This window comes from Hyla sarda, unplaced genomic scaffold, assembly GCF_029499605.1.
Source record: "Hyla sarda isolate aHylSar1 unplaced genomic scaffold, aHylSar1.hap1 scaffold_2227, whole genome shotgun sequence".
Classification (NCBI taxonomy): Eukaryota; Metazoa; Chordata; class Amphibia; order Anura; family Hylidae; genus Hyla; species Hyla sarda.
Window position 1 is genome coordinate 18,794 of NW_026608903.1, and position 12,079 is coordinate 30,872.

The 12,079-nt window shown below is 46.0% G+C and overlaps 5 non-coding genes across 5 annotated transcripts; all 5 read left to right on the plus strand.

Annotated features, from left to right (window-relative positions):
• The first annotated feature begins 911 nt into the window (after positions 1-911).
• Positions 912-1,102, plus strand: LOC130320932 (U2 spliceosomal RNA). The gene has a single exon (XR_008866745.1). It is a non-coding gene; the product is annotated as a U2 spliceosomal RNA (small nuclear RNA).
• Positions 1,103-3,193: 2,091 nt separating this feature from the next.
• Positions 3,194-3,384, plus strand: LOC130320926 (U2 spliceosomal RNA). The gene has a single exon (XR_008866739.1). It is a non-coding gene; the product is annotated as a U2 spliceosomal RNA (small nuclear RNA).
• A 2,088-nt stretch (positions 3,385-5,472) lies between these two features.
• LOC130320933 (U2 spliceosomal RNA) lies at positions 5,473-5,663 on the plus strand. Its single transcript, XR_008866746.1, has one exon. It is a non-coding gene; the product is annotated as a U2 spliceosomal RNA (small nuclear RNA).
• Positions 5,664-7,746: 2,083 nt separating this feature from the next.
• Positions 7,747-7,937, plus strand: LOC130320927 (U2 spliceosomal RNA). The gene has a single exon (XR_008866740.1). It is a non-coding gene; the product is annotated as a U2 spliceosomal RNA (small nuclear RNA).
• Positions 7,938-10,034: 2,097 nt separating this feature from the next.
• Positions 10,035-10,225, plus strand: LOC130320934 (U2 spliceosomal RNA). Its single transcript, XR_008866747.1, has one exon. It is a non-coding gene; the product is annotated as a U2 spliceosomal RNA (small nuclear RNA).
• Positions 10,226-12,079: the final 1,854 nt, after the last annotated feature.

The window sequence follows — 12,079 nt, forward strand, 5'->3', positions numbered from 1 at the left end:
TATATATATATATATATATATATATATATATATATATACGCGCACACACACACATATATATAAACGTATTCTCCGTTGAGATATTGCAGCCGCTGCTGTGTCCAGGCCCAGGAGCCTTAGCACTGTGCTGTGATGTCACTCAATACCACTGACATCACTAGGTGTAAACAACATCTCTCCTTTGCTGTGTATGTGACTATGGAGCTGTTTGGTGATGTCGTCTATTATGGCCTTCATAGAAGCAACAGGAGATTGTTGCATCCATCTAGAACCCTCAGAACTACAGTGCTATGATGTCACTCACTTCCACAGGCCTTGCAGAGTGTAAACAACAACAACCCAGCTTTGTTGTGTATGTAACCATAGGGATTTGTGATGTCACCTAGAACCTTCACAGCAGCGACAGCTTTATGAGGAGCATCAGCACTGCTCTGCCTGAGCAGAACCATCACCGCCATAGGTTGTCAAATAACCCGGGTTTAACCCACACAGGTAAGTCCAATGGGGTGCAGGCATGTCCTCTATGCTTAATGCTTCCCGTGGGTGTTGGTTTGATACCGTTTGGGGACAGCCAAGGAGGCATCTGCAGGCAACAAAGGTAGGTGTGTGCTTGTGTGTGTGTTTCCTATGCAGATCCTAAGCCCAGTGTCACATGCAAGTAGGAGGAGTAAGAAGGGTTCCTGGCAAATCCGGGTTATGGATTGCATTTAAAAAGGCCCCGTGGGAGTGCAATGGGCCCCTGTCTTGCTGCTTAGCAATAATGGTATGGGTTTAGGTTCTGCTGTGTGTACTGGTGGTTGACTGCCCCCCAGCCCAGAGTGTGCATGGAAAATTGTCTGGCAGCCTCCCTGACAGCAAGCAGTGATAGTGCCCATGAAGGGCACCTTGTTGGGCCCGCCCCTTTCACGGTTATCGCTTCTCGGCCTTTTGGCTAAGATCAAGTGTAGTATCTGTTCTTATCAGTTTAATATCTGATACGTCCTCTATCTGGGGACCATATATTAAATGGATTTTTGAGAACGGGGGCCGATTTCGAAGCTTGCTTCCGTCGCCCTATGCATTGACCCGATATGGCAGTATCTTCGGGTACAGTGCACCACCCCCTTACAGGGTTAAAAAGAAAGATTCCTACTTTCATTGCTACCTGCTTGCTGGCTAGCCAGCTAGCCAGCCCTGTGGGCCTTGCTGCTGCTGCAGCCAAAAAACAAAAGGTGGTGCTGCTGCTGCTTCTGCTGCTGCTTGTGTCTGGCCGCTGTTGGAGCGTCCAGGCACAGGACTTCTGCTGCTGCTGACTAAATGGCCTCCTTAATTGGATCATTTGAGTAGCCAGCACACCTGTGCAGGTAGGGCATGACATGATAGGCAGCTGCCTTGATAGCGGGTGGGTGCTGAATGTTCCTAATTGACAAAATAAGATTAATGCTTATGAAGAAATATAAAATCTCATCCCTTCCCCAATATCGCGCCACACCCCTACCCCTTAATTCCCTGGTTGAACTTGATGGACATATGTCTTTTTTCGACCGTACTAACTATGTAACTATGTAACATAACATGGGGGGGGGGGGGTCTCCTGGCTGTTCACACAGGTGTGTCATTGCTGTACATTGACCATGCATTGCTTCTGTGGTATTGCAAAGGCAAAGACAAATGCTTCCAGCCATCCATTGCACTAATGGATTGGTCATCAGCTGGCTGTCTATGTCCCGCATCAATATAGACCAAAGTACAGAGGGTTAGGCTATGCTATTGTGCACCTACCTGATGCATCAGAAGGTGCGAGGCCCTTGCTAAATTCTGTGCACAGACTTTGAGATCTATACTTTAGACTGTATCTAAACCTGCTCCAACATGGACTGACATTCTGGCCTACTTTCAGCCGATGCGACTTGTCTGTCGCTGAACAGTCGCTTTTTATGTATTCAGCACCTATGTATAATGTTGTAAAAATGCTCTAGAAGCTAAAGTCGCAGAAATGTCACACATATTTGGCCTGCAACTTTCTGTGCGACAAATTCAGACAGGAAAAATCAGTATAAATCCTTAGAAAATTATCCCCCAGTGTCTCCATCTGCTGGCGGTATTGAATAAGCATTGCTGCACTGATGGGGTATGCATTAGACGAAAAAAAAGAAGAAAAAGAAGAATAATACGCCCAGAAAAGAGGCGAAAAGGAGAAAAACGTAAAAAAACGTGAAAAAAAAGTAAGAGGAAGAGAAGGGAAAAAAAGGTGGAAATGGGTTTAAAAGTGATTTCGGCGGAGAAATATATATATATATATATATATATATATATATATATATATATATATATATATATACGCGCACACACACACATATATATAAACGTATTCTCCGTTGAGATATTGCAGCCGCTGCTGTGTCCAGGCCCAGGAGCCTTAGCACTGTGCTGTGATGTCACTCAATACCACTGACATCACTAGGTGTAAACAACATCTCTCCTTTGCTGTGTATGTGACTATGGAGCTGTTTGGTGATGTCGTCTATTATGGCCTTCATAGAAGCAACAGGAGATTGTTGCATCCATCTAGAACCCTCAGAACTACAGTGCTATGATGTCACTCACTTCCACAGGCCTTGCAGAGTGTAAACAACAACAACCCAGCTTTGTTGTGTATGTAACCATAGGGATTTGTGATGTCACCTAGAACCTTCACAGCAGCGACAGCTTTATGAGGAGCATCAGCACTGCTCTGCCTGAGCAGAACCATCACCGCCATAGGTTGTCAAATAACCCGGGTTTAACCCACACAGGTAAGTCCAATGGGGTGCAGGCATGTCCTCTATGCTTACAGCTTCCCGTGGGTGTTGGTTTGATACCGTTTGGGGACAGCCAAGGAGGCATCTGCAGGCAACAAAGGTAGGTGTGTGCTTGTGTGTGTGTTTCCTATGCAGATCCTAAGCCCAGTGTCACATGCAAGTAGGAGGAGTAAGAAGGGTTCCTGGCAAATCCGGGTTATGGATTGCATTTAAAAAGGCCCCGTGGGAGTGCAATGGGCCCCTGTCTTGCTGCTTAGCAATAATGGTATGGGTTTAGGTTCTGCTGTGTGTACTGGTGGTTGACTGCCCCCCAGCCCAGAGTGTGCATGGAAAATTGTCTGGCAGCCTCCCTGACAGCAAGCAGTGATAGTGCCCATGAAGGGCACCTTGTTGGGCCCGCCCCTTTCACGGTTATCGCTTCTCGGCCTTTTGGCTAAGATCAAGTGTAGTATCTGTTCTTATCAGTTTAATATCTGATACGTCCCCTATCTGGGGACCATATATTAAATGGATTTTTGAGAACGGGGGCCGATTTCGAAGCTTGCTTCCGTCGCCCTATGCATTGACCCGATATGGCAGTATCTTCGGGTACAGTGCACCACCCCCTTACAGGGTTAAAAAGAAAGATTCCTACTTTCATTGCTACCTGCTTGCTGGCTAGCCAGCTAGCCAGCCCTGTGGGCCTTGCTGCTGCTGCAGCCAAAAAACAAAAGGTGGTGCTGCTGCTGCTTCTGCTGCTTCTGCTTCTGCTTGTGTCTGGCCGCTGTTGGAGCGTCCAGGCACAGGACTTCTGCTGCTGCTGACTAAATGGCCTCCTTAATTGGATCATTTGAGTAGCCAGCACACCTGTGCAGGTAGGGCATGACATGATAGGCAGCTGCCTTGATAGCGGGTGGGTGCTGAATGTTCCTAATTGACAAAATAAGATTAATGCTTATGAAGAAATATAAAATCTCATCCCTTCCCCAATATCGCGCCACACCCCTACCCCTTAATTCCCTGGTTGAACTTGATGGACATATGTCTTTTTTCGACCGTACTAACTATGTAACTATGTAACATAACATGGGGGGGGGGGGGGGGGTCTCCTGGCTGTTCACACAGGTGTGTCATTGCTGTACATTGACCATGCATTGCTTCTGTGGTATTGCAAAGGCAAAGACAAATGCTTCCAGCCATCCATTGCACTAATGGATTGGTCATCAGCTGGCTGTCTATGTCCCGCATCAATATAGACCAAAGTACAGAGGGTTAGGCTATGCTATTGTGCACCTACCTGATGCATCAGAAGGTGCGAGGCCCTTGCTAAATTCTGTGCACAGACTTTGAGATCTATACTTTAGACTGTATCTAAACCTGCTCCAACATGGACTGACATTCTGGCCTACTTTCAGCCGATGCGACTTGTCTGTCGCTGAACAGTCGCTTTTTATGTATTCAGCACCTATGTATAATGTTGTAAAAATGCTCTAGAAGCTAAAGTCGCAGAAATGTCACACATATTTGGCCTGCAACTTTCTGTGCGACAAATTCAGACAGGAAAAATCAGTATAAATCCTTAGAAAATTATCCCCCAGTGTCTCCATCTGCTGGCGGTATTGAATAAGCATTGCTGCACTGATGGGGTATGCATTAGACGAAAAAAAAGAAGAAAAAGAAGAATAATACGCCCAGAAAAGAGGCGAAAAGGAGAAAAACGTAAAAAAACGTGAAAAAAAAGTAAGAGGAAGAGAAGGGAAAAAAAGGTGGAAATGGGTTTAAAAGTGATTTCGGCGGAGAAATATATATATATATATATATATATATATATATATATATACGCGCACACACACACATATATATAAACGTATTCTCCGTTGAGATATTGCAGCCGCTGCTGTGTCCAGGCCCAGGAGCCTTAGCACTGTGCTGTGATGTCACTCAATACCACTGACATCACTAGGTGTAAACAACATCTCTCCTTTGCTGTGTATGTGACTATGGAGCTGTTTGGTGATGTCGTCTATTATGGCCTTCATAGAAGCAACAGGAGATTGTTGCATCCATCTAGAACCCTCAGAACTACAGTGCTATGATGTCACTCACTTCCACAGGCCTTGCAGAGTGTAAACAACAACAACCCAGCTTTGTTGTGTATGTAACCATAGGGATTTGTGATGTCACCTAGAACCTTCACAGCAGCGACAGCTTTATGAGGAGCATCAGCACTGCTCTGCCTGAGCAGAACCATCACCGCCATAGGTTGTCAAATAACCCGGGTTTAACCCACACAGGTAAGTCCAATGGGGTGCAGGCATGTCCTCTATGCTTACAGCTTCCCGTGGGTGTTGGTTTGATACCGTTTGGGGACAGCCAAGGAGGCATCTGCAGGCAACAAAGGTAGGTGTGTGCTTGTGTGTGTGTTTCCTATGCAGATCCTAAGCCCAGTGTCACATGCAAGTAGGAGGAGTAAGAAGGGTTCCTGGCAAATCCGGGTTATGGATTGCATTTAAAAAGGCCCCGTGGGAGTGCAATGGGCCCCTGTCTTGCTGCTTAGCAATAATGGTATGGGTTTAGGTTCTGCTGTGTGTACTGGTGGTTGACTGCCCCCCAGCCCAGAGTGTGCATGGAAAATTGTCTGGCAGCCTCCCTGACAGCAAGCAGTGATAGTGCCCATGAAGGGCACCTTGTTGGGCCCGCCCCTTTCACGGTTATCGCTTCTCGGCCTTTTGGCTAAGATCAAGTGTAGTATCTGTTCTTATCAGTTTAATATCTGATACGTCCTCTATCTGGGGACCATATATTAAATGGATTTTTGAGAACGGGGGCCGATTTCGAAGCTTGCTTCCGTCGCCCTATGCATTGACCCGATATGGCAGTATCTTCGGGTACAGTGCACCACCCCCTTACAGGGTTAAAAAGAAAGATTCCTACTTTCATTGCTACCTGCTTGCTGGCTAGCCAGCTAGCCAGCCCTGTGGGCCTTGCTGCTGCTGCAGCCAAAAAACAAAAGGTGGTGCTGCTGCTGCTTCTGCTGCTGCTTGTGTCTGGCCGCTGTTGGAGCGTCCAGGCACAGGACTTCTGCTGCTGCTGACTAAATGGCCTCCTTAATTGGATCATTTGAGTAGCCAGCACACCTGTGCAGGTAGGGCATGACATGATAGGCAGCTGCCTTGATAGCGGGTGGGTGCTGAATGTTCCTAATTGACAAAATAAGATTAATGCTTATGAAGAAATATAAAATCTCATCCCTTCCCCAATATCGCGCCACACCCCTACCCCTTAATTCCCTGGTTGAACTTGATGGACATATGTCTTTTTTCGACCGTACTAACTATGTAACTATGTAACATAACATGGGGGGGGGGGGGTCTCCTGGCTGTTCACACAGGTGTGTCATTGCTGTACATTGACCATGCATTGCTTCTGTGGTATTGCAAAGGCAAAGACAAATGCTTCCAGCCATCCATTGCACTAATGGATTGGTCATCAGCTGGCTGTCTATGTCCCGCATCAATATAGACCAAAGTACAGAGGGTTAGGCTATGCTATTGTGCACCTACCTGATGCATCAGAAGGTGCGAGGCCCTTGCTAAATTCTGTGCACAGACTTTGAGATCTATACTTTAGACTGTATCTAAACCTGCTCCAACATGGACTGACATTCTGGCCTACTTTCAGCCGATGCGACTTGTCTGTCGCTGAACAGTCGCTTTTTATGTATTCAGCACCTATGTATAATGTTGTAAAAATGCTCTAGAAGCTAAAGTCGCAGAAATGTCACACATATTTGGCCTGCAACTTTCTGTGCGACAAATTCAGACAGGAAAAATCAGTATAAATCCTTAGAAAATTATCCCCCAGTGTCTCCATCTGCTGGCGGTATTGAATAAGCATTGCTGCACTGATGGGGTATGCATTAGACGAAAAAAAAGAAGAAAAAGAAGAATAATACGCCCAGAAAAGAGGCGAAAAGGAGAAAGACGTAAAAAAACGTGAAAAAAAAGTAAGAGGAAGAGAAGGGAAAAAAAGGTGGAAATGGGTTTAAAAGTGATTTCGGCGGAGAAATATATATATATATATATATATATATATATATATATATATATATATACGCGCACACACACACATATATATAAACGTATTCTCCGTTGAGATATTGCAGCCGCTGCTGTGTCCAGGCCCAGGAGCCTTAGCACTGTGCTGTGATGTCACTCAATACCACTGACATCACTAGGTGTAAACAACATCTCTCCTTTGCTGTGTATGTGACTATGGAGCTGTTTGGTGATGTCGTCTATTATGGCCTTCATAGAAGCAACAGGAGATTGTTGCATCCATCTAGAACCCTCAGAACTACAGTGCTATGATGTCACTCACTTCCACAGGCCTTGCAGAGTGTAAACAACAACAACCCAGCTTTGTTGTGTATGTAACCATAGGGATTTGTGATGTCACCTAGAACCTTCACAGCAGCGACAGCTTTATGAGGAGCATCAGCACTGCTCTGCCTGAGCAGAACCATCACCGCCATAGGTTGTCAAATAACCCGGGTTTAACCCACACAGGTAAGTCCAATGGGGTGCAGGCATGTCCTCTATGCTTACAGCTTCCCGTGGGTGTTGGTTTGATACCGTTTGGGGACAGCCAAGGAGGCATCTGCAGGCAACAAAGGTAGGTGTGTGCTTGTGTGTGTGTTTCCTATGCAGATCCTAAGCCCAGTGTCACATGCAAGTAGGAGGAGTAAGAAGGGTTCCTGGCAAATCCGGGTTATGGATTGCATTTAAAAAGGCCCCGTGGGAGTGCAATGGGCCCCTGTCTTGCTGCTTAGCAATAATGGTATGGGTTTAGGTTCTGCTGTGTGTACTGGTGGTTGACTGCCCCCCAGCCCAGAGTGTGCATGGAAAATTGTCTGGCAGCCTCCCTGACAGCAAGCAGTGATAGTGCCCATGAAGGGCACCTTGTTGGGCCCGCCCCTTTCACGGTTATCGCTTCTCGGCCTTTTGGCTAAGATCAAGTGTAGTATCTGTTCTTATCAGTTTAATATCTGATACGTCCCCTATCTGGGGACCATATATTAAATGGATTTTTGAGAACGGGGGCCGATTTCGAAGCTTGCTTCCGTCGCCCTATGCATTGACCCGATATGGCAGTATCTTCGGGTACAGTGCACCACCCCCTTACAGGGTTAAAAAGAAAGATTCCTACTTTCATTGCTACCTGCTTGCTGGCTAGCCAGCTAGCCAGCCCTGTGGGCCTTGCTGCTGCTGCAGCCAAAAAACAAAAGGTGGTGCTGCTGCTGCTTCTGCTGCTTCTGCTTCTGCTTGTGTCTGGCCGCTGTTGGAGCGTCCAGGCACAGGACTTCTGCTGCTGCTGACTAAATGGCCTCCTTAATTGGATCATTTGAGTAGCCAGCACACCTGTGCAGGTAGGGCATGACATGATAGGCAGCTGCCTTGATAGCGGGTGGGTGCTGAATGTTCCTAATTGACAAAATAAGATTAATGCTTATGAAGAAATATAAAATCTCATCCCTTCCCCAATATCGCGCCACACCCCTACCCCTTAATTCCCTGGTTGAACTTGATGGACATATGTCTTTTTTCGACCGTACTAACTATGTAACTATGTAACATAACATGGGGGGGGGGGGGGTCTCCTGGCTGTTCACACAGGTGTGTCATTGCTGTACATTGACCATGCATTGCTTCTGTGGTATTGCAAAGGCAAAGACAAATGCTTCCAGCCATCCATTGCACTAATGGATTGGTCATCAGCTGGCTGTCTATGTCCCGCATCAATATAGACCAAAGTACAGAGGGTTAGGCTATGCTATTGTGCACCTACCTGATGCATCAGAAGGTGCGAGGCCCTTGCTAAATTCTGTGCACAGACTTTGAGATCTATACTTTAGACTGTATCTAAACCTGCTCCAACATGGACTGACATTCTGGCCTACTTTCAGCCGATGCGACTTGTCTGTCGCTGAACAGTCGCTTTTTATGTATTCAGCACCTATGTATAATGTTGTAAAAATGCTCTAGAAGCTAAAGTCGCAGAAATGTCACACATATTTGGCCTGCAACTTTCTGTGCGACAAATTCAGACAGGAAAAATCAGTATAAATCCTTAGAAAATTATCCCCCAGTGTCTCCATCTGCTGGCGGTATTGAATAAGCATTGCTGCACTGATGGGGTATGCATTAGACGAAAAAAAAGAAGAAAAAGAAGAATAATACGCCCAGAAAAGAGGCGAAAAGGAGAAAGACGTAAAAAAACGTGAAAAAAAAGTAAGAGGAAGAGAAGGGAAAAAAAGGTGGAAATGGGTTTAAAAGTGATTTCGGCGGAGAAATATATATATATATATATATATATATATATATATATATATATATATATATACGCGCACACACACACATATATATAAACGTATTCTCCGTTGAGATATTGCAGCCGCTGCTGTGTCCAGGCCCAGGAGCCTTAGCACTGTGCTGTGATGTCACTCAATACCACTGACATCACTAGGTGTAAACAACATCTCTCCTTTGCTGTGTATGTGACTATGGAGCTGTTTGGTGATGTCGTCTATTATGGCCTTCATAGAAGCAACAGGAGATTGTTGCATCCATCTAGAACCCTCAGAACTACAGTGCTATGATGTCACTCACTTCCACAGGCCTTGCAGAGTGTAAACAACAACAACCCAGCTTTGTTGTGTATGTAACCATAGGGATTTGTGATGTCACCTAGAACCTTCACAGCAGCGACAGCTTTATGAGGAGCATCAGCACTGCTCTGCCTGAGCAGAACCATCACCGCCATAGGTTGTCAAATAACCCGGGTTTAACCCACACAGGTAAGTCCAATGGGGTGCAGGCATGTCCTCTATGCTTACAGCTTCCCGTGGGTGTTGGTTTGATACCGTTTGGGGACAGCCAAGGAGGCATCTGCAGGCAACAAAGGTAGGTGTGTGCTTGTGTGTGTGTTTCCTATGCAGATCCTAAGCCCAGTGTCACATGCAAGTAGGAGGAGTAAGAAGGGTTCCTGGCAAATCCGGGTTATGGATTGCATTTAAAAAGGCCCCGTGGGAGTGCAATGGGCCCCTGTCTTGCTGCTTAGCAATAATGGTATGGGTTTAGGTTCTGCTGTGTGTACTGGTGGTTGACTGCCCCCCAGCCCAGAGTGTGCATGGAAAATTGTCTGGCAGCCTCCCTGACAGCAAGCAGTGATAGTGCCCATGAAGGGCACCTTGTTGGGCCCGCCCCTTTCACGGTTATCGCTTCTCGGCCTTTTGGCTAAGATCAAGTGTAGTATCTGTTCTTATCAGTTTAATATCTGATACGTCCCCTATCTGGGGACCATATATTAAATGGATTTTTGAGAACGGGGGCCGATTTCGAAGCTTGCTTCCGTCACCCTATGCATTGACCCGATATGGCAGTATCTTCGGGTACAGTGCACCACCCCCTTACAGGGTTAAAAAGAAAGATTCCTACTTTCATTGCTACCTGCTTGCTGGCTAGCCAGCTAGCCAGCCCTGTGGGCCTTGCTGCTGCTGCAGCCAAAAAACAAAAGGTGGTGCTGCTGCTGCTTCTGCTGCTTCTGCTTCTGCTTGTGTCTGGCCGCTGTTGGAGCGTCCAGGCACAGGACTTCTGCTGCTGCTGACTAAATGGCCTCCTTAATTGGATCATTTGAGTAGCCAGCACACCTGTGCAGGTAGGGCATGACATGATAGGCAGCTGCCTTGATAGCGGGTGGGTGCTGAATGTTCCTAATTGACAAAATAAGATTAATGCTTATGAAGAAATATAAAATCTCATCCCTTCCCCAATATCGCGCCACACCCCTACCCCTTAATTCCCTGGTTGAACTTGATGGACATATGTCTTTTTTCGACCGTACTAACTATGTAACTATGTAACATAACATGGGGGGGGGGGGGGGGGTCTCCTGGCTGTTCACACAGGTGTGTCATTGCTGTACATTGACCATGCATTGCTTCTGTGGTATTGCAAAGGCAAAGACAAATGCTTCCAGCCATCCATTGCACTAATGGATTGGTCATCAGCTGGCTGTCTATGTCCCGCATCAATATAGACCAAAGTACAGAGGGTTAGGCTATGCTATTGTGCACCTACCTGATGCATCAGAAGGTGCGAGGCCCTTGCTAAATTCTGTGCACAGACTTTGAGATCTATACTTTAGACTGTATCTAAACCTGCTCCAACATGGACTGACATTCTGGCCTACTTTCAGCCGATGCGACTTGTCTGTCGCTGAACAGTCGCTTTTTATGTATTCAGCACCTATGTATAATGTTGTAAAAATGCTCTAGAAGCTAAAGTCGCAGAAATGTCACACATATTTGGCCTGCAACTTTCTGTGCGACAAATTCAGACAGGAAAAATCAGTATAAATCCTTAGAAAATTATCCCCCAGTGTCTCCATCTGCTGGCGGTATTGAATAAGCATTGCTGCACTGATGGGGTATGCATTAGACGAAAAAAAAGAAGAAAAAGAAGAATAATACGCCCAGAAAAGAGGCGAAAAGGAGAAAAACGTAAAAAAACGTGAAAAAAAAGTAAGAGGAAGAGAAGGGAAAAAAAGGTGGAAATGGGTTTAAAAGTGATTTCGGCGGAGAAATATATATATATATATATATATATATATATATATATATATATATATACGCACACACACACATATATATAAACGTATTCTCCGTTGAGATATTGCAGCCGCTGCTGTGTCCAGGCCCAGGAGCCTTAGCACTGTGCTGTGATGTCACTCAATACCACTGACATCACTAGGTGTAAACAACATCTCTCCTTTGCTGTGTATGTGACTATGGAGCTGTTTGGTGATGTCGTCTATTATGGCCTTCATAGAAGCAACAGGAGATTGTTGCATCCATCTAGAACCCTCAGAACTACAGTGCTATGATGTCACTCACTTCCACAGGCCTTGCAGAGTGTAAACAACAACAACCCAGCTTTGTTGTGTATGTAACCATAGGGATTTGTGATGTCACCTAGAACCTTCACAGCAGCGACAGCTTTATGAGGAGCATCAGCACTGCTCTGCCTGAGCAGAACCATCACCGCCATAGGTTGTCAAATAACCCGGGTTTAACCCACACAGGTAAGTCCAATGGGGTGCAGGCATGTCCTCTATGCTTACAGCTTCCCGTGGGTGTTGGTTTGATACCGTTTGGGGACAGCCAAGGAGGCATCTGCAGGCAACAAAGGTAGGTGTGTGCTTGTGTGTGTGTTTCCTATGCAGATCCTAAGCCCAGTGTCACATGCAAGTAGGAGGAGTAA